This window comes from Anopheles merus, chromosome 2L, assembly GCF_017562075.2.
Source record: "Anopheles merus strain MAF chromosome 2L, AmerM5.1, whole genome shotgun sequence".
Classification (NCBI taxonomy): domain Eukaryota; kingdom Metazoa; phylum Arthropoda; class Insecta; order Diptera; family Culicidae; genus Anopheles; species Anopheles merus.
In genome coordinates this window covers 42,676,892-42,699,992 of record NC_054083.1, presented here as the reverse complement: position 1 = coordinate 42,699,992, position 23,101 = coordinate 42,676,892, and the positions used below count along the sequence as shown (strand labels likewise).

General features: G+C 44.5%; 1 protein-coding gene across 3 annotated transcripts in view; it reads right to left on the bottom strand.

Annotated features, from left to right (window-relative positions):
• The window catches only part of LOC121593966, a 52,677-nt gene extending 30,237 nt beyond the window's left edge, over nucleotides 1–22,440 (bottom strand). For 2 of the 3 annotated variants that reach the window (XM_041916774.1, XM_041916775.1), the window contains exons 1-2: nucleotides 21,778–22,440; nucleotides 8,536–8,741 (exon numbers count right to left, since the gene is read on the bottom strand). The gene's annotated coding sequence lies outside the window, so the exon portion shown is untranslated. The remainder of the gene's footprint in view (nucleotides 1–8,535; nucleotides 8,742–21,777) is intronic. The other variant, XM_041916776.1, reaches the window with a different exon arrangement.
• Between the last annotated feature and the right edge of the window lie 661 nt (nucleotides 22,441–23,101).

The window sequence follows — 23,101 nt, the reverse complement described above, 5'->3', positions numbered from 1 at the left end:
CGTTCCGATTGAACCATCGCGACTTTGATCAGTGCGCGCGGTTAAAACGACCTTTTGTATTATGTTGTATGTAGCGTGCGCGCCAAAATTGTAAGAGTGCGCGGAGAGTGAATGTGGTTTTTTGGGGGTGGGGGAATGAGATACAGAGACAAATTTCGCTACACATTAACACATACATTCTCACTGCACGGGTTGAACTGCGAATACTCAGTTCTGAGAGAATATAGTCGAGCGCTCGCGCATGAGTGCAAGCAAGCGCGGAATAGAGGATAGAGGGAGACAAACGATTATTTTGCTCCAAGCTTTCTACTTTTGTCCCGTTGGGCAACAGCGCTGGGCACGGCATACAGAACGGACCACTGTGGCATTCTGTGGCATCCCGGCCCACACTTTCCCATCCATATGTGGAGTGTCACTGATGTGCGCGTCTTCTCAGAACGGGAACACGTCACGTCGTCCCGGTGGTTTCTCATATCAAGGCTGGCCCGTGTGACCAAGCGACACAAACCCAACAAAACCGCGGAAGAAGAACTTGCCGCTGCGCTGCTTTTTGTGCAAATAGAGTCGATTCCACATCACACACACACACACACACGCATACACCCACTCGCACACAGTGTGGAAAACTTTTCCCCTCGCTGCACTATTTGCCAATAGATAGTGGAGCGTTTCGAGCGTACGCTACAATCTGCCAACCAACGAACGTCAAGCAATGGCGTAAGGGGCTGGGCCGCTGTAACGCTATCCTTCCGGTGGTCCTTTATTTTGTAAAGACAAACAGCAAGACATGTGCAGGAAGTTGTCTTTCGTAGCGAAAACCGAGTACCGCGCTTTGGATGCCCTCCAGGCCTTTCCGCCAACAAACTGGGAAATGGTTTCGGTTGGCGGAACCAAAACCAAAAAGCAAAATCATTCCAGCAAAGAGTGACCGGCTAGCTTTAATTGAGTTACTAGTTGTTCAGACACAAGACGACACTCCGCACATAATGTGATGGCTTACAAAGGACCGCTGGACCGAAACCGGTCGCGGTAAGCAGTAAATTAGTTGCTTTAAAAGAATATTTTTGTAGCGTTTAATTTCATTTGCCACGCCGCTGAGAGCCTGGTACGGGCAATAGTGTCACTCATTACCGTAGGGAGCGTCGGGGAGCAGACAATGGTCCCGATGGGAAGTGGCGGGAAAAAGGGCGGAAGCTCCATTGCGTTTTGAGCGGAAATTGGACCTGAAAGGTTTTGGCTTCCCCGTAATGAAATTCCTTTGGTTCGATGTGCTCTTGCTCACAGCTTCTAGCAATACAGCGATCGACCGACATAGAAGTAGTGAAGCGTGTCAAATAAAGTATTTTATGGATAGTATTTTTAAAGTTAAAAGAAGCTTATAAGTTTTTTAGAATAACAGGAATGTGTTTTTTGTAGTTTAAGGTTTAAGGTAACAGTATTAAATTCATAGAAAAAAAAGGTTTAATAAGGTCACGGAAATAAAACAATTCACTTTCATCTTCCGCGAAGCGTATCCTTCTCAACAAATGCCCTCGACGTGTCTACTTGAACATTCATAGCCTATAGATCCTCTCGCTCTGCCCGTTTTGTTGCACCGATTGTCCTTTTATGTCCGAAATCGTATCGTCAATAATGCACAACGTCTCGATAGTTGTAGCTCCAGCAGCTGCAGCGTTTGCCTTCCAAAGCGTCCTCAAAACGTTGTGTTTCGTCGGCAAACAGCACCGACTGCTCCGCACTCTGCTGATCGATTGAAAGCGAAGAAGAGCTGACACAACTAGCTGACAGCAAAGCGAAGCAAAGAACAGCGAAAAACTAAAAAGACATCAAAAATGGTGCTGCTACCGCTGCTGCTGCTGCTGCAGAACATTGTGCTCTAGAGATGGGACGGTTGATTTGGTTGACTCGGCTGACTACGTTATCAACATTTCAATTTTCGTTGTACCGTTCCTTCCTGTGTGTCTGTTGTGCCGTTCTGTGAAGGCATGCAACTTTCCAGCAATCACAAACAAAAAAAGTCAGCACGTAGTTCTGATGAATTTCAGCCTTCATTGTAATGGAGAGCTTATTTCACTCAACAGTCTGTTTAATGTTAACCCACGGTGCCATCCTGGGTGTAGCCGTCCACGGTGCATGTTTGCATTTTTTTCCCCCTTATTGCCTCATGCGTAATAACAATTGCAGCTGGGACTCTGTGGGTCACAGTTATGCAGTGTACTGTTGACTGGTTTTGCTTACCCCTTTGCGGTGTCCATGTGGATCGTTTGCGGAAGAGTTGCTTTGATTTTCTGGATTGTTATCTGCATTTCCAGGAATCTAATGCTATATCACAATTAATTATGATGGTCGTGTGTGTACCAATTCTGCGAAGTGGTAATTAAATGCACAAGTTTGTAGCTTTATGATGGTACTGTTGCTATTAAAAAGTGCTCTTTTATGCATGCATATGGATTTTATTTCCTTTTTCCTGTCATAGGCCAACTGATGCAATATTGCTCAACAATAAATATGGCCTAAAAGTTTGCTGACGTTTACATTAGGCGTATTCAAGCATGAAACCTTTGTTCACATTCATCGACACGTAATTTGGATCAGGATTGTATAGTTGTTCTTTCTCTTCCAATGCTAGTAAGGCTGTCCAACCTTCGAAACTGTTGCATATCCTTGAACTGTCTGCACCGACACAACCCTAATGTCCCACATGCTCTACATAAGCAGAACGGTTGTGGTTGCTTGCTCGAATGGAGGGGTTTTTTTGTGCGGTTATGTTTGTTTTTGATCTTGCAGACATACACACAGAGGTCCCGATGAAAGCCCAGAACGGGGGCGCAATGGGGAAAGTTTCGGTACCGTTGCTGTTGCTGTACCTTAAGGCGATGGCTTTGCTCCTCCCAGTGGTGTCGGTGCTGGCCGGATGCGGTTTTGCAGTAAATTTAAAGCAAAATGGAAACATTACACACACTCACAGTCCCATCGCTTGCATGTAATCATTCGCTTCCGTTTGAACTTCTGAGCATGAGAATCGTTTGTTTTCTTTTTCTAGTTTGGTTCTGGTTTTGTTGGGTTGGCTGGTCGGTACAAATGGACATTGGAAGTCACAAAGGAAGAGAAAAGCATCCACTGAAATACGTTGGCGGTTAGTTGCTTAAAGTTGTGCCGAGCAGAACTGAAAACGTTAAGATGTTCACCTAATATTACACATCAAAAGACAGTGCAAATATTAGCCAATGACACTTTCGATGAAGTCCTTTTCCGAGAAGGAGCATCATCGTAATTTCCTGGGAATGATGAACTACAAGGGAAGTAAGATTATGCTGGTGTTTCATTTGCAATAATTCTCTTCCCATCGGACCATCGTATGCATTATTATTTTTCTCCTATCTCTTGCCAGTAACCCACACACATTTCTACACGACTTGTGAAAAGAGTCATCCTTTCCCTAGCCCTTCCAACACTCCCAAAGTACTCCCTGCTTCCGCTGTGTGAGTTGCGGCGAAAGATTTTCCCTCGCTTTAAATCGACTTCTCCCTTACTACATAGCCCAAGAGCCGGCTCAATATTCGTAGAAAGATAACCCTATCATCAAACACTCTGCCATAAAGCATAGGGAGAAGCTTTTATTACTACAGCCCAGTCCCCCCCCCCCCCCACACACACATACAACTAGTAATGTAAGAGATTCGGTAGCTCTTAAGTTTTCACCCCTCGAGCTCGTGTGGTTCGTTAATACTGGGTTAGCTTTCTGGGGATGCTTTTAGGGACTGTGATGCCCCCAAAAAACAGACACACAGAAGATCCTCCTTCTCTTGTGAATATGTAAACATACGAGTTGATAGCTTACTGCTCGGGAGCAAATGATGCCTACATAAATCATTCTCGCCGATATGTTTAACATAAAACTACGATAAATATTTGAGCACGATGGCCATTTTGGGGTAGAGAAATCGGAGTTGCTGGAGTTTGACGGGCAGAAAGCGGGCTGCTTCCAAATGGCAACTGGTGTTAAAGAGATAGGGCTAGCACGCACACACCAGTGTCTTAACATTTCAATCTGAGCATATCCCTGCTCCTTCCGAATACTGCCTGGAAGGTTGAGCAATTTATCATAAAGTTGATATTTTTGGAAGGGTTTTCAAGTTGCTGATGTTTTTCGGTGCGCAGTTTGTAGTCTTAATCTTTACTGATGCTCTTTGCATTAATGCGTCCAATCCGCAGACATATAAAGTGTACATTAGCAGTGTGTCTTTATGGGGTATGAACTGCAGTAGATGGAATTGCTTTGCATGTGCTTCATTCCAGCCGAACTCATTCCACCCGGGGCCTCCTGCTTCTATTGAGATTAATGCGGGTGAGCTGATGCTTTGAGCACAAACCCAGCTACCATTCACATTCAACAACTTGCCAGCGTCTGCGCTAACCATGTGCCGCGTGCAGTTTATATTGTTTCAGCTAAGTGTTAATTACGACCCAGCTCTTCGCCCTTTAAGTTGTGCGCCTCCAATGACATCACGATGAGCGGTTCCTTTTTACACAGCTTGGTGCAGATGTCACCCACCGTCGAAAAGGTTCCGCCCAATGTAGGCGGAGGCACTGAACCTCTCAAAAGGCATCCTTCATTCTGTCCACATCACGTCATCACAAAGAAAATGAGAAACAAAAAAAAGAAAAGGATGGCAAGGCAGCAACACGGACGGCACACGGTGTCTTGAAAGCGGACACACAGTTTGTGCAGCATCGTTCAGCGTGTGGCGTAACGGTATTCATCGTGCTTCAGCATCACGTTTACTCGCTGACGAAGATGAATGCAAGCAGCAAGCTGCTGCGTGCGCTGTGTCGCATGTCCCATGTCCTACGGACCCATCCGTCTGCTAATTCCATTTCCTCCCAGCACTGTTGTGTGCTAGGTGCTGGCCTTTGACACGCATGTGAGAATGAATGTGAGCGTTGCTGCATTGACGAAGTGGCATACAAACACACAGTCAAAGAGACATAGAGAGAGGGAGAGATAGGACACTGGAAAGTGGACTCGAAAGGGTAACGCGTTCGTCATTGAAGTGTTTCACGGAGGTTGCTTTCGGTCAGAGTTGCAGGTGGGTTCTCTGCTGCTTAGAGACGCGCATCAAAACTCCAAACCGGGGAAAGCACAACCAGGACAAGCCCGAAGGATGTGCTTGATGCGCTTGCCCTTTGTTCTTGGGCGGTGTCGTGCTTTCTTTCCATTTCTGGAGTGCGAACACGCAGCAGTCACAGCCCGGCTGGATGAAAGGAGCATTGGATCAGCAGTCTAAATAGGATCCACCGGCACGGTATAATGCTGCTCTGTTTTGGCCACAGTTAAACGGTGCTTTAGAGCTGAAATACGTTTCCGAGGATAATAATTGCCGGCTCGGGTTTCCGAGACAAGAATACCACACAATTGGGACCTGATGAAGCGTGCTATCAACGGACGGGCTGGAAACTTCTTTACAAATGAAATTGCTTCCAGAGCTTCCCGAACAGCAACAACAACTGCACAACACTAAAAAGCGAAGGACTCTTAAATCAATAACTCACCCTGGCCATTTGTCTGCGCTCAATTAGATCCTAACGTTGAAGAAGAAGTTCATTGAAAGCTCTTTTAAAATGCAATAACAATTTATTATATGATCGAGCTTGACGTTTTAAAGTCTCATCAATTGTCGATGACTGCCCCCCTTCCTGTCCGTGGGTAGCTCTGTGGGGGAGGAGGGGGAGGGGAAATAAATGGACTCTAAATTCAGTCTGCCCTCTTTGCTCCCTGTGGGTGCATCAATACATCGGTGGAAGCGAATCGAACAAATCTTGCAAGAAATCAGCAACATAAACCGGCACACCATCAGTCGGCAAAGTGAAGCGCAACATAATTGCTGCTCGAGAGCCGGCGGCACAACTTCTGCGGCCAGACCGTGGCACACACACACACCGACCCACTCCACTGGCCGGTTTGTTTTACGACCGAACGATCGAAAAGTGGTTAAATTTGTGCAATGAAATGATGAAACAGTTATTGCGTTCTTTGATCAGATTGTGCGGGAGCCCGCTGTGGACTGCCGGAGTGGAGGATTCGAAAAGCTGCGAGAGAATAAAACAGAGGGAATGAAATTTAGCTTGAAATTGTTTCCGATTTCTAGTTGGTTGCTGCCGGACAGAAAACAACACGCCCAACGGTCGGGACGGTTTTTGTTGAGCGGGAAAAGTTATGAAGTGCCTTGCGCAACATTGTGGCCGTTGTTTTGCTAGTGCGCTGTGCGCTCCAGTGCTGCAAGGAACAAAGTTCAAGGCGGAGGCCCAATGCTTTCCTGCTGTGCTTTTGAGATGTCAAAACAACTGCTGGAGGATCTTTTTGCCGTATGTTTCGAGCGTCCCTGGAGGCAGGGCGTATCGGCAGGACATATGCAGTTGCAGTTAAACTTGCAAACATGCAATTAGTATACTGGCAAGTGAGGCAAGGGACGCTGTTTCTTTATGCCATTGTCCGTCCATCGATAGGAGCGGGAGTGTGTGTATGTTGCTGGCAAGTGTAGGGCAAGAATTAAATAACATTGCCGCTGCAGTAGCAGCCGCACCCACAGCCAAACCGGTGACGTCGGCAGGAGATTTCAATCCCAAGTGTGGTTTCCTGTGCGGCAGTATAATGTCTACATCCGGCCAGGATGTTCCTGCTGCCGCTTTCTGCTCTTATGCCTACAGCCTCATGTCATTAGCTTTTCATTATCGTCCTCCACCCAGCCAGTGCAACGGCAGTGGCAGCAGCAACAACAAACAAACAAAACTGGAAAATAAAAACAAGCTTTAAGGCTTTTGCAAGGGCAAAGGCTTCGGTGGTGATATATATCCTTCGTACGACCTCCCCAGCCTTTCCTGTTGCTGCAACTCTAAACCTTGTCTGTTGCGCAACTTCCCATCGTTCCCCCGGTGTATGTGTCGCCGTTTCCCAGACTCGCCCAGCCCGGAAGCCATGTTTATTTGCCCCCCCCTGTTGTTCACCCAACTTGCCCGCCCCGTTTCATTATGTAGTTTTGCGGGTTCTAATGCGGTTCGGTAAGCACAGATATCCTGCTGCAGGCTTCGTTTCTTTGCCCATGAGGGCAGCGGCAATGAGTGGAACTTTCTTTCTGCGGTTTGCCATACAAAGTTCACCGCATGCGCCTACTCGGCCTGGCGTCTGTGGTGCACTGCTGCACATGAGTGCATGTTGCATGTGGCACCGAAAAGGGGGGGGGATAATATAATCCCTCAATGAATTTCTACCACGCGGGACAGGGCGGACGGAAATACAAATGAGCAAACGTGCTCATGGAGCGTACGCTAATTTGCGTCGTTGCAGCTGCAGCATGAGTGCGCTTGCTGGGACGAATCGCTCTCTCGGCTGGCAGGGAAAAGAAAAAGCAAGGCTTAAGCTCAGGAAGAGCTGGAAATGTGGCTTGGTTTTTTGTTGTATGTTTTACTGGGAAGAATCATATCTGTGAAGTTAGTGGTTTCGTGGTAGCAAATCTGTATTTTATGTTTAATTAGCATACTTAAACCTGAAAAAAAAACTATTTTTCCATACAAACTGAAAGATATGTTGTTGTGCTACAAATAGCGTCAACGAGTTGCACTCTGCACACAAACAAACCACTCCATAACATTGTTTCAATTATACAGTGCACAAAAGTGTACATGGAATCAAGTAGCCGTACACGTGCCGTCAGCCAGTTCTAGTGACCGAGCGCTAGTTTTGCTCTTTATCGACCTCCCGAGCCAAGCAGCAGCCACTCATACTCGGCAGCTAGCAGCTTGGCAGCCGGGCTTTTCAGCGCGAAAGAAAGCGCAACTCAATGACTGTCCTGTAGAGTACGGAACACGCGGAAACAAACTCTCTAAGGACACGAGCAGGCAAAAGTAGGCAATGGAGAGAGCCTTTTTCTCCTTTCAGCCGGAGTACTTCAGCCTCGTCAACAGGGACGTGAATGGGCACACACTTAAAAAGGATGCATCGTGTGACGCGCTCGGCTAAGCTGAGTTGAGTGCTGAGGTGCACAGGCAATAAGGTAGCTATGCCTTTTGCGTTCAAGCAAGTGGTAAACAGCGTGTTACGTGCAACGTACCGGTTATTTAGAGTCTATAGAAAGGCGAATGAAGCTACATTTCTAACTAAACCTTGTTAAATATCGAAGAAAATAGAGTATTTGAGTCGTAGAAAAATGATTCAAATAAAATAAAGCTTAATTAAAGATTGCTGCATTAATCTGAGACATTGAACGCAATTGATACCAGCGTCAAGCTTGACTTTATCATCCCGTACCAATCCCGGGCCAGCACACTGCAGACAGTTTCGAACGAAATTGTTAATCAAATAAATTCCATTCCCCCAAGTATTTCATAAGCCGCATCCGCATGTTGTTTGATGAAATTTCGCACAAGACTTAGCACGACGCAAATATTATCCCCTCACACCATTCTGTTGGTGGAATGTTCTGCGAAATGTGAGCAGGCAACAAAAAAAAAAATATCCTCTACCTCATCCCAGCTTACCGTCATCGTGCAAGTCGTACACGTGGATGATCCGATCCGTTGCGGCGCAATGTATCGATGATGGTTGGATGATAGTCGTCTTGCCTGCAGCCGCATGGCTGATAGTGGGAGAGTCGTGCGGCATCTGGAAGGTGTTTGCAGTACGTAGTGTCAGCGGAAGAAAAATCGGGCGGGACGGCTTCGCGTGAAATGATAACGGTGTGAATCTTGGAGGGAAGAGAAAAGACAGACTTGGGTTGGGTGTTGGATTCTGATGCAGTGTTCGTGGAGGCTTTGATCAATTCACTTCATGGTGTGGCAGTAAAGGATGGTTCAAAGTTAGCAGACGATACGACTATCGCCCCGTGAACGATGAGTGAATGAAACATGGTGTTAAAAAGTACGGCAGCACAAACAAAAAGAAACTCAAGCCCGGGGAAGTTTATTGACTGTGAAACCGAAACTGTCTGGGAGTTAATAAAGTTTTTGGTACGAAAGGGTGCTCAGGTGCTTTAAGGTAAGGAATATTGAATTATTACTGGAATATTTGCGATCAAATGGACTCGTACGCATTACATTAAAGCAAACAAATTGGGCTCTTAGCAAGGCTCCGGTATTATTTAGGCACACAATGTACACCCTCTTATGAATCGACCGAGGCTCATGAAAGTAATTCCATTATTAGCTAGTGCGTTCCTGGAGCCTCGTATCCCGAGAAGCATCCCGTAAGGCAGACGGCTGCTGCTCGTAGGCCCATCGGAGGGTGTGAGTATACTTTGCACCAACTTAACGTACCGAAGAAACAATATTATATGACCCCGGGGTTTCATCATCGCACCCTATTTCGAACGGTTGAATCGATTTTTTTCCCCCCCGAGAAAGTAATTTGCCCGTTTGATTATCTCGCTAGCACTAGCCTTATAGAGGCAATGTATGCTCTGTAGGCACTAGCAACGCTCGGTAGGTAATGTTGTGCGGCGATGCCTTCCCTTCCGAGAAGTGTCTGGAGAACTTTATTGCCCCTATTCGCCTAAAGTCCTGAAGGAGCCATTCTAGTTTGCAATAATGAAGCATTCACGTACGGTAAGGAAGGTTCCGTTCGGGTGGCATGAGTAAATGTCTTGTATGAAGCTCCTTTGCCGGGGCGGATTGTACATTGTTTGCGTTTATTAAATTCGTATTTTTCATTACCCATCAGTGTGCATGTACGGAGCATATCGGTAATGAAATATTTAAATGTGTCACTATTTCTAACGAATCTGTATTCAATGTGCGAGCCGAATGTACTGCTCCCCTATGCTGCTGCATTGGGCGAGCAAGCCTGCCGAACAAATTGCTCTCCACCTTAATTGATTTCACTTCGAATCGAAATTAATGCAAAGCAAAGTGACCTAAATTTAAATTCACCCTTGTGCGAGGTTTCGTGTGCAGCATTCCGGGTTCATTAGGCATTCAATATGTTCGACAGTACGTAAATGAATGTTGTCGTTTTTTTTCCTCCTGTTTTGGTCTACTTCATTTTCAATTCATGCCACTATTGTTTGTTTGGGTTTGAGCTACTTTTTAACAGCGATTATACATGCCACAGCAGAGGAGAAGTTTGGAGGAAATTAAAAACAACACCATGCATTTGCTTGCTGACTAAAAATTTGCATCTGGCTGTGAAGGTGAGTGGCATTTGCCGGAAAAAGGGTAGAATTAGAGGAAAATAAATGAAAGCTCCAAAAAATGAATTAAATGATTTTCTTGCTGACTATTCGCAGCCAGGCTTTTGTATGGATGAAAAAAAGACTGGAATTTTGAACAAAATTGAAACTCTTTTTTTAAATGAAGTGTTCATTTTCCGTTTATATTCCTTAGTATATTGGAAACAGTACTAGTGTAGTGATCTAAATCTTGTGAAATCCTAAAATCGCAAAGAATTTGCCAATTTGACAAACCCATTTCTCATGTCTTATCAACCCAGGAAGCAATAGAATCTTTTCTGCACCAGCCGACAGCTCCGGCCGACTTCCTGCTGATTGATGGTGGAAACTAATTTCACTCATCATCGAGCTGCAATGCATGAGCAGTTTATTACAAATTACGCTACACACCTTTTAGCTTCACAGCGACCGACCGTAGTCGAGCTGTGTTGCGATTTCCTGCTTCCCGTCTTTGCGCACATGAACGGAAACAATGAAATGTGTTGGCTTGCCGGCCAACAATCGCGAGAACATTCTACACCAAAAAAAAAAAAAATCAATTACTTCAAACCGACAGCCACCAGTTGCCACCGGTCTAGCCCGGAAATCGGTTGATCCATCCAGCTCGATCGCAACGAAAACAATTTCCGGCCCATCCCCCAACCCAGCCCGAACGGAGAGAGTGTTCGGATGATGGTTGTAGCGATCGTTTCATTAAAAAAAGGCGTTCGCGTTTGCGTGACTAACGAACCGGCGAAAAGGGAAGGATATTTGCGTGACGAGCCACGATGTTGCTTGTTCCGTGGCCAAGATTGCTAACAGGTTGCCGTGCATGGGGGCTGCATGGTTTTGAAGGAAGCCATTTAACCTTTCGCGTAGGCGCTGCCAAAGGCCAAAAGGTCCACCGCGGCAGCGGTTGATATAGGGATTTGTTTTCCCACCGAGACAGGAAATCAATAAAGTAAGCAAAAGGGTCTAAGTGGCAGTTAGCAGTGTTGAGCAAGGGAACGGGCAGAATAAACTGGGTACCGATTTCAGTATTATGGTAAATGAAAAATAGCGATATATCACATAAAGCACCCGTCGTGTGTCTTTGGATGGTAGCTGTACATCTATTGATTATTATCTCTACTCTGCTCGGATAGTTGATGAGCCACTTTTTACGAGCGGCAGCTTCAATGGTTTATTGATAAGACTTCTAACATTCGGTGGATAATTGATGATGATCCAAATATGCGAAGCACATCCTCTCTACCGCCTTTGATCCATTGCCGAAACCACCCTGCACACCCTATTGGTAGCAAGTTTCCGGACAAAAGTTTCTCGAAAAATCGATCAATTTGCTTAACGTTCAAGTGGTGCTATTAAAATTCAACACAACGCTCGAATTGTTTGCCGACTCCGCCACGGATGACCCAGTTAAAGTTTACCCGTAGGGTATCACGTGACGACGACGACAACGACGGTTGGGGCTTTACAAACGGTGCTGATCGAAATACAAAAACAAACGACGGCAGGTTCTTTCACAACAATCACCGCATCGCATCGAAGTAGCTCGGGCAAGGGTGATGCTTTAAAAGGGAGAAACAAAAACAAAGCAACATGCTTTATTTATGAGCTTTAACTACGGCTTGTGAATGCGAGTGTAAGGACAATAATTTGAAGAAAAAATATCCTTTTTTCACAACCCTTTTTTCGGTTAACAGCATGCCAAGCAGTTGGTTGTAATTATATGTTAAAGTAAGCTTAAGACGTGACATGAATTGTTTTGAAAACAAAAAAACAAGGACATCCCCTGCACAAAAGTTTAATGAATTTTCAATCATTTTCACACAACAACCGTGTCAACAAGCATTAACCCCTCGGTACCCTCGTTTGCATATTATGCACTAAATTATGCATTAATGAGCAACGCTCTTTGACCCGTTCCGATTACTTCCCAGACCAGGCTCGCTCTTCCGCTGTCTGCTCGTTGACCTCCGCGCAAGATAATTGCCGTGTGTTTTGGGTAATCTTGCTGTAGAGCTAATTTAACAACAGTTGCCCAACACAAAGGCAAAAGGGAAGGAAAACCCAGTTTCAACCATGTTCTCATTGCCATCCCCTGCTCGGCAGTGTCGGTTGGCGTTCTGATTACAGCCGGAGAAGCTGGTTGCAGGCACGAGGAGGAACGTGTGCACGAGCTGAGCGGCAGTGTTTGGTTTGGAATTAGTGTGATGAAGGGCTTTTTATTGCGAACCGAGGTGTAAAACGAATCGGCGGAAGCATTTGGGGTGGAATTTGCATAACTATTATTGTTATAGTTGGAATGAAGTGCTAAAACGGGGATTTAGTGTGCAGTGGTTTGGTGGAGAAGAGCATTAATTTAGCACGGTAAAAATCGAAAAGCTGCTTTAGTAAGGATAAACAGGTTGGTTTGACAGAAATGTTGGTTTAATTTTTACGACTTAAATTGTTAGCTTTAACTCGTAGTGTTTGCTTTGCGTCAGTAATGTGTTTGATTTTGTATTCCAGGAAGTTTGATTACAATACCAACAATTGCATCCGATCATGAAGTTGTGGCGAGAAATTGGAATCACTTCCCTTTGTAATTGATGTTAAGTACCAATTACTGAAAGTGGGAAGCTGGGAAGTGGGAAGATTTAAATTAAATGGATTAAATGGATTTATAGGTAACAACAATTTGCATTATCTCCGGCATGTTCCGGTGATTGAGGACCTTTTGCAAGCATTGATAAATTTAATAGTAAACGATTATTTTTGATCATATTTGAATTGGATGACCCAACTTTCCAGAGGCAATACAATTAAAACATTCATCTCAGTCTCAGTCAGTCAGTGTTATAGTGTTAAATTGAGAGTCATCGAGCTTATCGTGAGGATGCAACTTACACACGGGGAGATTTCTCTTCGGTCTGTCTATTCTCGAGTTGTACCAAGGACATTCGATTACGTCGATTAGCATGTACTGTATACTAACAGTCTTTCCTTGAGGGCTCCACAATAAACAAAAATCACCTCCATGCTTCTCGCAATGGATCAGTGTCAGAGCGTGTTTTTTGTAGAATTCGGTCAAGTACACCTTTAGTGTAATTCGATTTGCAGCTAGATTTCAACAACAAAACTCTAACTCCACAGCTCACAGGATATCCTGTGAGCATTGTGAGAACCACAAAGCTAAGGGAAAGCTGCCTTGTATGCGCCAGGTGGGAACGAGATGGAGAGAGAAAGAGCTGCAAAATAAGCTTAGCAAATCATGAAATGAAGATTGATGAGATTTAATTAGTTACACACGGGGGTTTAACCATTGTTTAACGAGCGCTGGTGGTGCACCTGTGATACGGAAAAGGAAATCACTGAACCGGAGACAAATAGCTTTTTCCATGTAGACAGAACGATCGGGAACGATGTGTTTGTGTGGGTGCAATAAAGAGAGATGATAATAATTTGACCAACAAGTGTGCCCGCAAGTTGCTGAATGATTAATGATGGAAAATATGCAGCTACAGATGGGGAACGATGTAGGTAACTATCTCGCTAGATGAGAAAGGTTCAAAGATGGATTGTCATACAAAGGAAAAGTATTGAGAAAAGCTTGTCTGTCAGAAGGCCACATTAAAGACATTGGGTTGTCCAACTGACTGTCATTTTACGCGATATTGGATCGTTTGATTGATGTTTGATCGAACGACATTTCCTTACGAGCTTTCCCCTTTGAGGCTAAGGAAAACAAAATGAATGAAAATGAAGGTATGTTCGAAAACCGTGTCATCCTGTTTGGTTCACCACCACCAAAGGCTGCACGCTCGTTCGCTAAGCGATCCTAAGCATGTAAGAATGCTGCAGTGAATGTGCCCGTTTTTATACACGCTTTTGCGTGAAGCAAAACAATGTTGCAACCATCGCCTGTTCGTATGTGTTCCACCGGACATGTTTGAATGTCAGCTAACGGGGACAACCCTTTGCCTCTTCTACTCAGCACCATCGGTGTGGTATTTCGTTTCGGGCATACCGTTCCGTTAGCGTTTCGCCTCCATTAGCGTGGCGTGGCGTGCCAACATTCCAGGGCGATGTCAATCGCAAATCGGTTGCTCCCCGTGACAAAACGCTCCGCTAAGGAAACACCCGACACACGAGGCTACGATTGACTGCGATTTATTCGATCGTAAGAGGAAGGACGGTAGGCATTACGTGTCAGCATCCTTTTCTGGTTTCGGTTGCAGCGAGCAAAGCGAATGCCAGGATTTGGCCATCTTCTTTTGTATCTGCTCTCTGTTTGCTTCTCTTTAGAGCAGCGTACGTCGAAAGCGAAATGCCAAGCCTTTCACAACATTGTCAAGGATCGATGGATAGACACACGCAAAAACAAACATGGGAACGACTTTTCCATTCCAGGAAAAAAAAAACAAATATTGCGAAAAGAAAGGCATAATGAAATGATGCGCTGTTCTACGCAGCAAGAAAATCGCTCGGTATGACAATAACAAAAAAAATCCCCCTGTACGAAACAAAAACTGACGCTCTGTGACACCCTGAGACACAACCTTTTTTTCTTCTTTGGTTTGTTTATGGCATGGTGACGTGCGATCAGGCCGTTTATCGGTGTTAAGCTTGATCAAAATTGATTGATGTTTGTCACTGGGGCGTGATAAAAATCGCTTAAATGGAAATTTTTGGCTTGCCACCAGGGCAATCGGGCCGGGTTGATGGCGGGGCGATAGGACATCGTTTTTGGAGGTCGAACAGCCGCGCACACGACATCGCTCACGGACAGGATTATGCGTATTGAGACAGGGCGTGAACGGACGTGACGTTCGTTGGCGTGGCTTTTTCTTTCTCGTTTGGTTTTACTCCTTTTTTTTGTTTGTTTTTTTTTTTTGGAGGTGGTTGTGATGTAACCGTGAGGTATGGAATTTGGTTGGAACGTTTATGATGCCTGTCACTGGCGTAACTATGGTCTGGATTTCGTTCGCAGCTACGATCTTTGGGCAATGCATTGCATTCGCTTTTTGCAGGTGGGATTTTTTCGCATACGTGCCGTATGCAAAATTTTGTACCGATTTTGCGTAAAAAGTACTGTGCTATCGTGGGAAAAATGTACACATTTTATTACCGCAGGGTATTTTAACATAAAAGAATTTAGCTATAGACATCGTATGCTTCCGCTATGACCATTGGACGTACAATTACCAGTAAGGCAATGGGTGAAACATTAAAAACTCGGCACAAACAAAGCCACAACAAAAAAGAACACAAACGTAAGAGATCAGCCACTATTTTCATGAATTTCAATGCATCTCACTTGCAGCACAAGTGCCATCAGCTCTACTCAAAACTTTGCAACGTTCGAAAAAACATATTTATTGTAAAACAAACTTTTATTCGCCCAACCATGACCCCCTCTTATGGCAGAAAACATTTCCAAAATTTTCCTGCGATCGACCATCCTTTCAAACGTGAGGTATTGTAGACCTGAAAAAAAACTTCCTCTTACCGGATAAATATCATGTTTCGCTCTGCGCTTTTCAATGAAGTATTTCGCTGAAGTAATTGCTCGAGAGCGTGCCTGGGGGATGGGAATTTCGGCAGTTTTTCCAACTTTTAAGCACCGGGTTTTTGGTTTTGTATTCACTCGATGACCAGCAGCTGGACGAAGCAGTGGAGTAAAGGGAGCAAAAAAAAACTGGCTTTCAAGATAGTGATAGTCAAGTGTACGTGGGGTAATATCTCCCAAAGCGTTACAGAACGGAAGTGTGAAAACTGTGGACGATTGCAACATGAATTGCATTTACGTTCAATTTGAGTGATCGTTTCACAGGAAACTGGTTCATGATATAGTGAAAGTGCGATGATTGAAAGGTTAAAAACACTTGAAAATATCTAAAATTACTGACTTTGATAGCTATTAACAACTATTTCCAGCTTTCTCTTTTGCAATTGTGGTTGAAGGTTCAAGTGCCTTTCGTTAGCACTACTTACAGTTGACACCATTTGGCACAAGCTTTCCGATCTTTATTACTTCACTAAAGCAATAAATGTTACCCTTTCGCCATCTCAAAAAACACCCATCCATTTGTGTCGAATGTTTTCGCATTGCTAAATATTCTTCTCCCTCAATCAATTCCTCAAAAGTCAACATCGAAAATAGTATCTCCCCCGGGGGAATGGACCACCATTTGTTAGTGACACCGTTGCTCGGCTTAGCAAAAAACCCAAAAACACCAGCCTGGGCTCTGACTGCTGGTTGTTTCCTTGTATCCCTTCATTGCTTCTTGCTGGCATCTGCAGGGCACATTCCGAGGCACCACTCGAGGTCGTGCTCGATGGAAAAGTTAAACAGTGCCGTGTCACAGAGCCGCAAAGTGGGGGCAGGGATGGACATGACCATGGGTTAGGGTGTAGATGTAAATAAGCACTGTTTATTGCTGTCTCCCCAAAACTGTTCCGTATCGGAATTCTTGTTGAGCGACAGAAAAACGTTTGTGTAGACGAAAAACAGTCTAGGGATTTGATAGGGCAAGTGGGAGATATTGCTCCGGTCCGGTTTTTTATTGCTACTTTTCCTTAAGTGAGATGCTTGGTGAAGTGGAGTGCATACATGAAGTACAATTATTTTGCTACAAAAACAATGTTTTAGATAGTTAGGAAAAGGGTTTTTGCTATTTTAGAGAAATGTGTTTGCTAATTTGAACTGGGAAGCATTCGTTACGATGAGTGTTTTGCAGTACGTTTTGAGTAGCTTTTTATCAGTGAAGTTCACAGTTCTACTAGAGAAGCATAATGCTACTAACGCTTGCACTGCCTGCAGGACAATCGTTATCGTGCACTGCATATGGCTGCGATTGAAATGATTTAATTAAAAGATAAATGGATGCCACTTACTTCGGCAAATGGTAGCTTCAAAGCTTGATAGTCATTCAATTAGATTCCTCCCATCGGAGATACATCCTCCCGTTGGTTATCTGTATCGTATACGAGGCATGAAAAATGGCCGCAGAGATAGGGACATCTAGTTGTGTTGTGTGTGTTTAGTTCACTGCAGATGCTTTATCATTCATTCTAAAATTCAATTCAAACCCAAATCAGATAGAGCGTTCCATTTTGCATCCCCCGAACAAACTTGTTTTCCCCTAATCACTTATCTACATACAAATCTGAAACATTTGTTCCTCCCCCAGAGGCAACACATTTCCACGACACACACCGCAATAATGACAACATTTCCCATTTTTAGCACAAAACCTCCCCACCACAACAGCGTATAATTTAAAACGGTAACATTAGTCTCGGCCGGAGCCGCATCGATCACACGATTAGTAAAAGTGTGTAAATTACTCCGCAAGCAGTCACGCCGTACCTTCGCCATCGCTTTGCTCCCACTCAAAGCCCGGGCCACAGAGTAGAAAATTAATTATAAACAATCAATTCGACATTCTCGACATTCGGCGCTACGGCGAAAGGAAGCCAAAGTCGGTGGTTTCTTAAGTTTAACGCCACACCGCACACCGCCACATCCTGTTTCCGTTGGCGATGGCGTCGATGGGTTCGGTGCGCGGCGCTTCCCTGGCTAGGATACCAGGCACTACGCTTTTTAATCACATCAAGCTGTTGAGTTTAATCAAATATCCGCCCTGTCGTCAGATGCTCGCTGTGTACGTGTGTGTGTGTGTGCGTGCATTGGTTGTGCAAAGAAGTGTGTGTGTGTGGGGGGGGGCATTAGCACGAGGGGGTGAGGTTTGTTTTTTTGTTGTTGTTGGGGGGAAAGGCTGCTGGAAAGCGCAAAAACGGAAAACGAAACTGAAATTTATTGGACACATCGCTTCCTGCGATGGGATCTGATTGTGTGTGTGTGTGTGTGTGTGTTGGTTTTGGGTTGCTTGTTGCAATCGTTTCCTGTGCCGCTACATGTTTCGCTTCATTAAAGGCGGATTCAATGGATTGGTGGCGGGATTCAGCAGCTTACTGGCAATGGTGATGGTATTTATGGAAGCTTTCGTGTGTCGTCGAGGCAGAGAAGCTTCTATTCTTTTGCGCTGAACCATTGGTCTGAGCTATTAACGCTTCGTTTGAGGCAAGGGAACCATTGATACTCATGTACCTTTTTGTATACAAAATCAAAGTTATCTAAAAGTATGGAAATTTACACATTAAGTCTAATTATTTTCCTTTTTTAATCGTAAAGTTGTTGATTGCTTTTTAAATAACTTATTTTTTTTATCCTCTTCTCTGTGCTATTAAAAAAAGTTATTCAAATAGACATTCAATCTGAAATGGAACTGAAATTAGAGCTCTAAAACCACAATCAATTCTTTGAATCGTCCTCTTTGATCGTGTGTAACCCTCATCTCGCACCCTGAGGTGTATGAATATGTTCAAGAGTAAACATTTTTGTTAGCATCAAAGAGCAGTTCCAGGAAATGTATAGAGCACTCCATTGGTTAAACTGTTGGAAAGTAGTGATGGAAAAAATAAGTTTTTGTCGGAATCGATTCCGGCTAACTTCGCAGTTTTCTGGAATCGGCTCCGAAATCGGAATCGATCCTGAAATTGGTTCCGGAATTGGCCCCAGAATTCATTCCGAAATCAGCTCCGGAATCGGTTCCAGAATCGACTCCGGAATCGGAATCGGTTCTCGAATCGAGATCGGCTCTCGAATCGGTATTGGCTCCTATATTAGAATCGGCTGCCAAACGGAGCATGTTTCGGCATCGCCATAAAAATAGGCTTTTGGGTCCAATCATACTACGTATTGATAACCTCAAAAAATCAAAATTTACTTGCAAAGATCCATTCTCATGGAAATTCCCGGACTGATTTCGCTTCTAAAACTCCTTTTTTTCAATTCTTGAACTAATTCACATTCCAGAGCTAATTCTAATTCTGCAATCAATTATGATTCCGTTATCGGGGCAAATTGCAATTTCCAGTTCAATTCCGAATCCGGGGCCGTTTCTGATTGTGGAATCGATTACGGAACCGACTCGGGAATTGGCTCCGGAGTCAACTCCGGAATCGGCTCCGGAAATGATTACGAACACGTAATCGGAATCGGGTAGGTCCGATTCCGTGCTCCCACCACTATTGGAAAGATAACCACACTCCAGATATCATTTAGACGTATCTTAGCGTAATGTCGAACGTGTGGATGTCAAATAGATCAATTATAATGTATATCGATTGCGAAACAGGAGCTGTAGAGGAAAACATCTGTCATATCACGGAAAACCCCCATCGTTCATTTGATGCAAACATCTAGATTGATCACTCGAATGCCAGACACGAAGATCGCGCTATTCCACGGAAAAAAGTCATTTTTTACGTTCGCAATTCGCTTGAATTAGTAAAACTGAAGTTTCGTTCCCCTGGTGCAATTGCCATACAAAAAAAAACGACTAACTAATTTCAAACGAAAAAAGCTCGCAAAAGCACCATTCGCCAAAGCATCCTGATTAAACGAAAAGGGGGAAAAATAAAGCGCGTAAAAAAAACTCCTCCAACTAACTGATCACATGTGACGTTAGTGCCGTGCTGTGCGTTGTATGTGAAGGTCTCAGGATGCGAGCGAATGGCATATAAGAGGCAGCAAAAACGCCGCGTCGAACACCATCGATAACTGCCATTCGGCTGGCAGTTGGGTGAAAAACGTAGCAACAGTAAAAACCGTTCGACGATCGGAACAGCGGGGCAAACAAAACACACAGACACAAAAAAAGCCCCAAAACCAGCCAGGATGGTTTGCACTTTTTGACAGCTCTGTCTTTTGTGAGTGTTCCGGTCGTAGCACAGCAGCCCGGCCGACACCGACCCGACAAGAAGCTGACTGCGATGAAGTGGCTGTCCACACTTGCGGGCATTTATTGCGCTCGGTGGAAAACAAAAAAAAAAAAAGGCAGAGGGTGGGAAGAATGTGAAAACAAAAAAAGGACACCATTTCCGTTCGCTCTGCTGGTTAGTTTTTGATACGCAATAGAAAGCACAATACCGTTTAGCGATCGATGGGAGCAGCAGGAAGAGGGATGAGGTATGAAACAATCCTTTAAATAGAGCAATCAAGCGTGAGAGTCTGTTTTTGAATAGTATTTCCTTATTTGTATCTAATAGGTATTGAATTTGAAGAAACCATTTGAATTATTTCACATCTCTTAAAGGTATTAGTCGCTTATTGCTAAACCTTTCCATTGTAATCGATAGCGCCCAACAAACACATACACACAATAACCGTCTGCGGAACATGAAAACGGTTACAATATGCCAACAAGTAATCGCTTTTGAGGGCGAAGGAGCAGGGCCGGAACCGGAAGGTCGTCTGCTGTGCGATGATAAATTCACATTAGTCTGTACGAAATTAAAGACCTTTTATTGCTCGCCAGTCCCGGTGGGTAGTTATTATGCCGGGCCTTATCGTGATAGGCACAAGGCACACGGTGCGAATAATAAACCTCCGATGTCCATGTGTGTGTATGTGTGTGCATTCAAAGCGATTGAATGGGGGATGGGAAGAAAAAAGAATGAGCGGAGAAAGCGATAAGCAGGGCCGGATCTTCGACAACGGAAAGGGTTATACGGGACGATGAGTCCATATTATGGTTAATCGATTCACGTAACAGCAATTTATTTTCGTTCACTACACTAACTCGCTCCTCCTCCCCACCACCTTACTTCACACACACACACACATACACACACACACACACACACATGGAGGACACCAAACACGAAAGGGATCGACCAACACCATCATCGTCGTCGCTGGTCATGATCATCCCATTTGTCAATGGAATCCAAACCGGTGTGACCCAATTTATCCGGGATGCAGGGAAGCCGGAATGGGTGAGTGAAGATGAAGCGTCGGGGTCGTAACATTTCACATGCATTCAAACATGAAAGCTACCCCACTGGCTGGACGGAGGATTTGGGGCAAAAACATGACAGCAACAACAGGGCCTGGGTAGGGAAGGGTAACAAAAAGAAGCTTTAGCTTTAGATCGCTCGCTTACAGGCGCGGCAGATTGTACGGGCGAGATACGAATATTTGCATGTACCAATTTCCCCTCCCGTCAATGGCGCACAGGGGCAGGGGACAAAAAAATAAATAACATTGACCCACGGAAAGGACTCGACTCGGGTGCGGTTGGGATTATATTTCCGGTGCGAGGCACACAGTCGAGCATGTGTGGAAATGGGGTTCGATCGGTTGCTTTACATGGCAAATTAAATGAGCCCACGCGTCCCCAGGACGGTTATCTAGGACGGTGAAGAATAAAACCCATCATTTGAGCAAATCATTTGACTGATTCGGGCTCGGTTTGGGATTTATTTTTAGCTCAATATGGTATTCATTGTGAGTATTTTTTTTGCCCAGGTTTTTGCAGAGTTTTTGTTTAACAGAACGGTCGCTTTTGGAGGATCTAACAGAACCATGCATTCTTGGAAGGATATTTGGAGATATTTAAAGCATGGTTGATATGCATAAACATAGAAAAGGAATCAATTGATACCAATTTAAATTAACGTATATAAATAAAGACGAACTAAAACAACAAAACGATTTTTAGCTTGATTGTGGCTTGCTACTTACTAGCTTTGTAGATGGATTGAGTATTTTATACACAACTTCCTTGGACTGCTCCTTAAATTGCTGCAGCTACAAAACCTTTGCGTCCACTAATTGAAGCAAAACTTGGGTTCTTGGGTTCACCAAGGTGCAAACATCCACCGAACCCCCGTGCATTCATCCGTCCAATATTTCACCCGTCAGTTTGTTGACATTGCTTCCATGGTTGGGTTGTATGTCACACCACAAGAAAAAAAAAAAAACCCGGCATATCACTTACACTTACGCTGTCTCCCGTTTGCTTATCTCTTACTTTCTGCTTTCGAACTGTGTTTTTTTTTCACCAGTTTTTTCTTCCCTCTACCACCGCCTCCTTTTCATCCCTCTCCACTATCTGCGTGATTGTAAGCTACGATGCCATTAATGTTACTTGTAAACAAACACCGAAACGCCTACGGAAACCCATCAAGGATTCGTCCTTGAGAACTTTACGCGTCAGACCCGGCCGTGATTTTCGGACGCCGAGCGTGCGAACCCGACTGATCGACTCGTCGACCCCGGAAACCGAGCGGAGGATGGGTGAAGGGCGAGAAAGGCTTCGTTTGTCGTAATTTTTGTGTGAAGCTCCGACCTTCGCGGGCGCAGAGCGACGGCGTGCCTGCGTTGTGCAAACGTCTACGGCAGATACTGAAGCAGATAGTGCATGTAGGGCAGTGGTCCTGTGACCGTCCGGTGGAAAATGGTGTCGTGCTGTCGTGTTGTGCTAAAAACTGGTGCCGCCAAAAGGGGAAGGAGCGGCAGCCCAGCATCCATGCGCCGAGAGCGGCGGACGCGAGATGGAATTGATGGTGAGAAGCGCAGCAGAGTGAGCTGAGAGTGGCGCTCGAGTGAGGGGAGAATGGCTTTCCTGTGAATTGAGCGCTCATCGGCGAGTGAGTGGGGAAATGGACGTTTTCTTGCGACAGTATGCTATGTATGAAATAATTGAGAGGAAAGGGCTTTTCGTGAGCATGACGGAAAACGGCCGGTACGCTTGCTTCGGTGCTGTGCAGGGTTATTTTTGTCGATGTTGTCTAAGGGTATGTTTGGCTCACATGCCATATTGAGGTAGACTTGTCCAACAAATGCCTTTTTTATATTGTTTTGTTTATAGTAATATCCATTACTGAAGCTTCCACAATGATTTTAACATTTTATGTAGTTTCTTAACCATCTTAGGTTATATTTAACTTTTTTTTTAAATTTCTGTCAATAAACCGTGCTATGAGCCTCAAAATGTGCAAGTAACTTTCAGCTGAGAAAATCCTACACTGCACGAAAAATAGATATGAATTGAATATCTTGAATA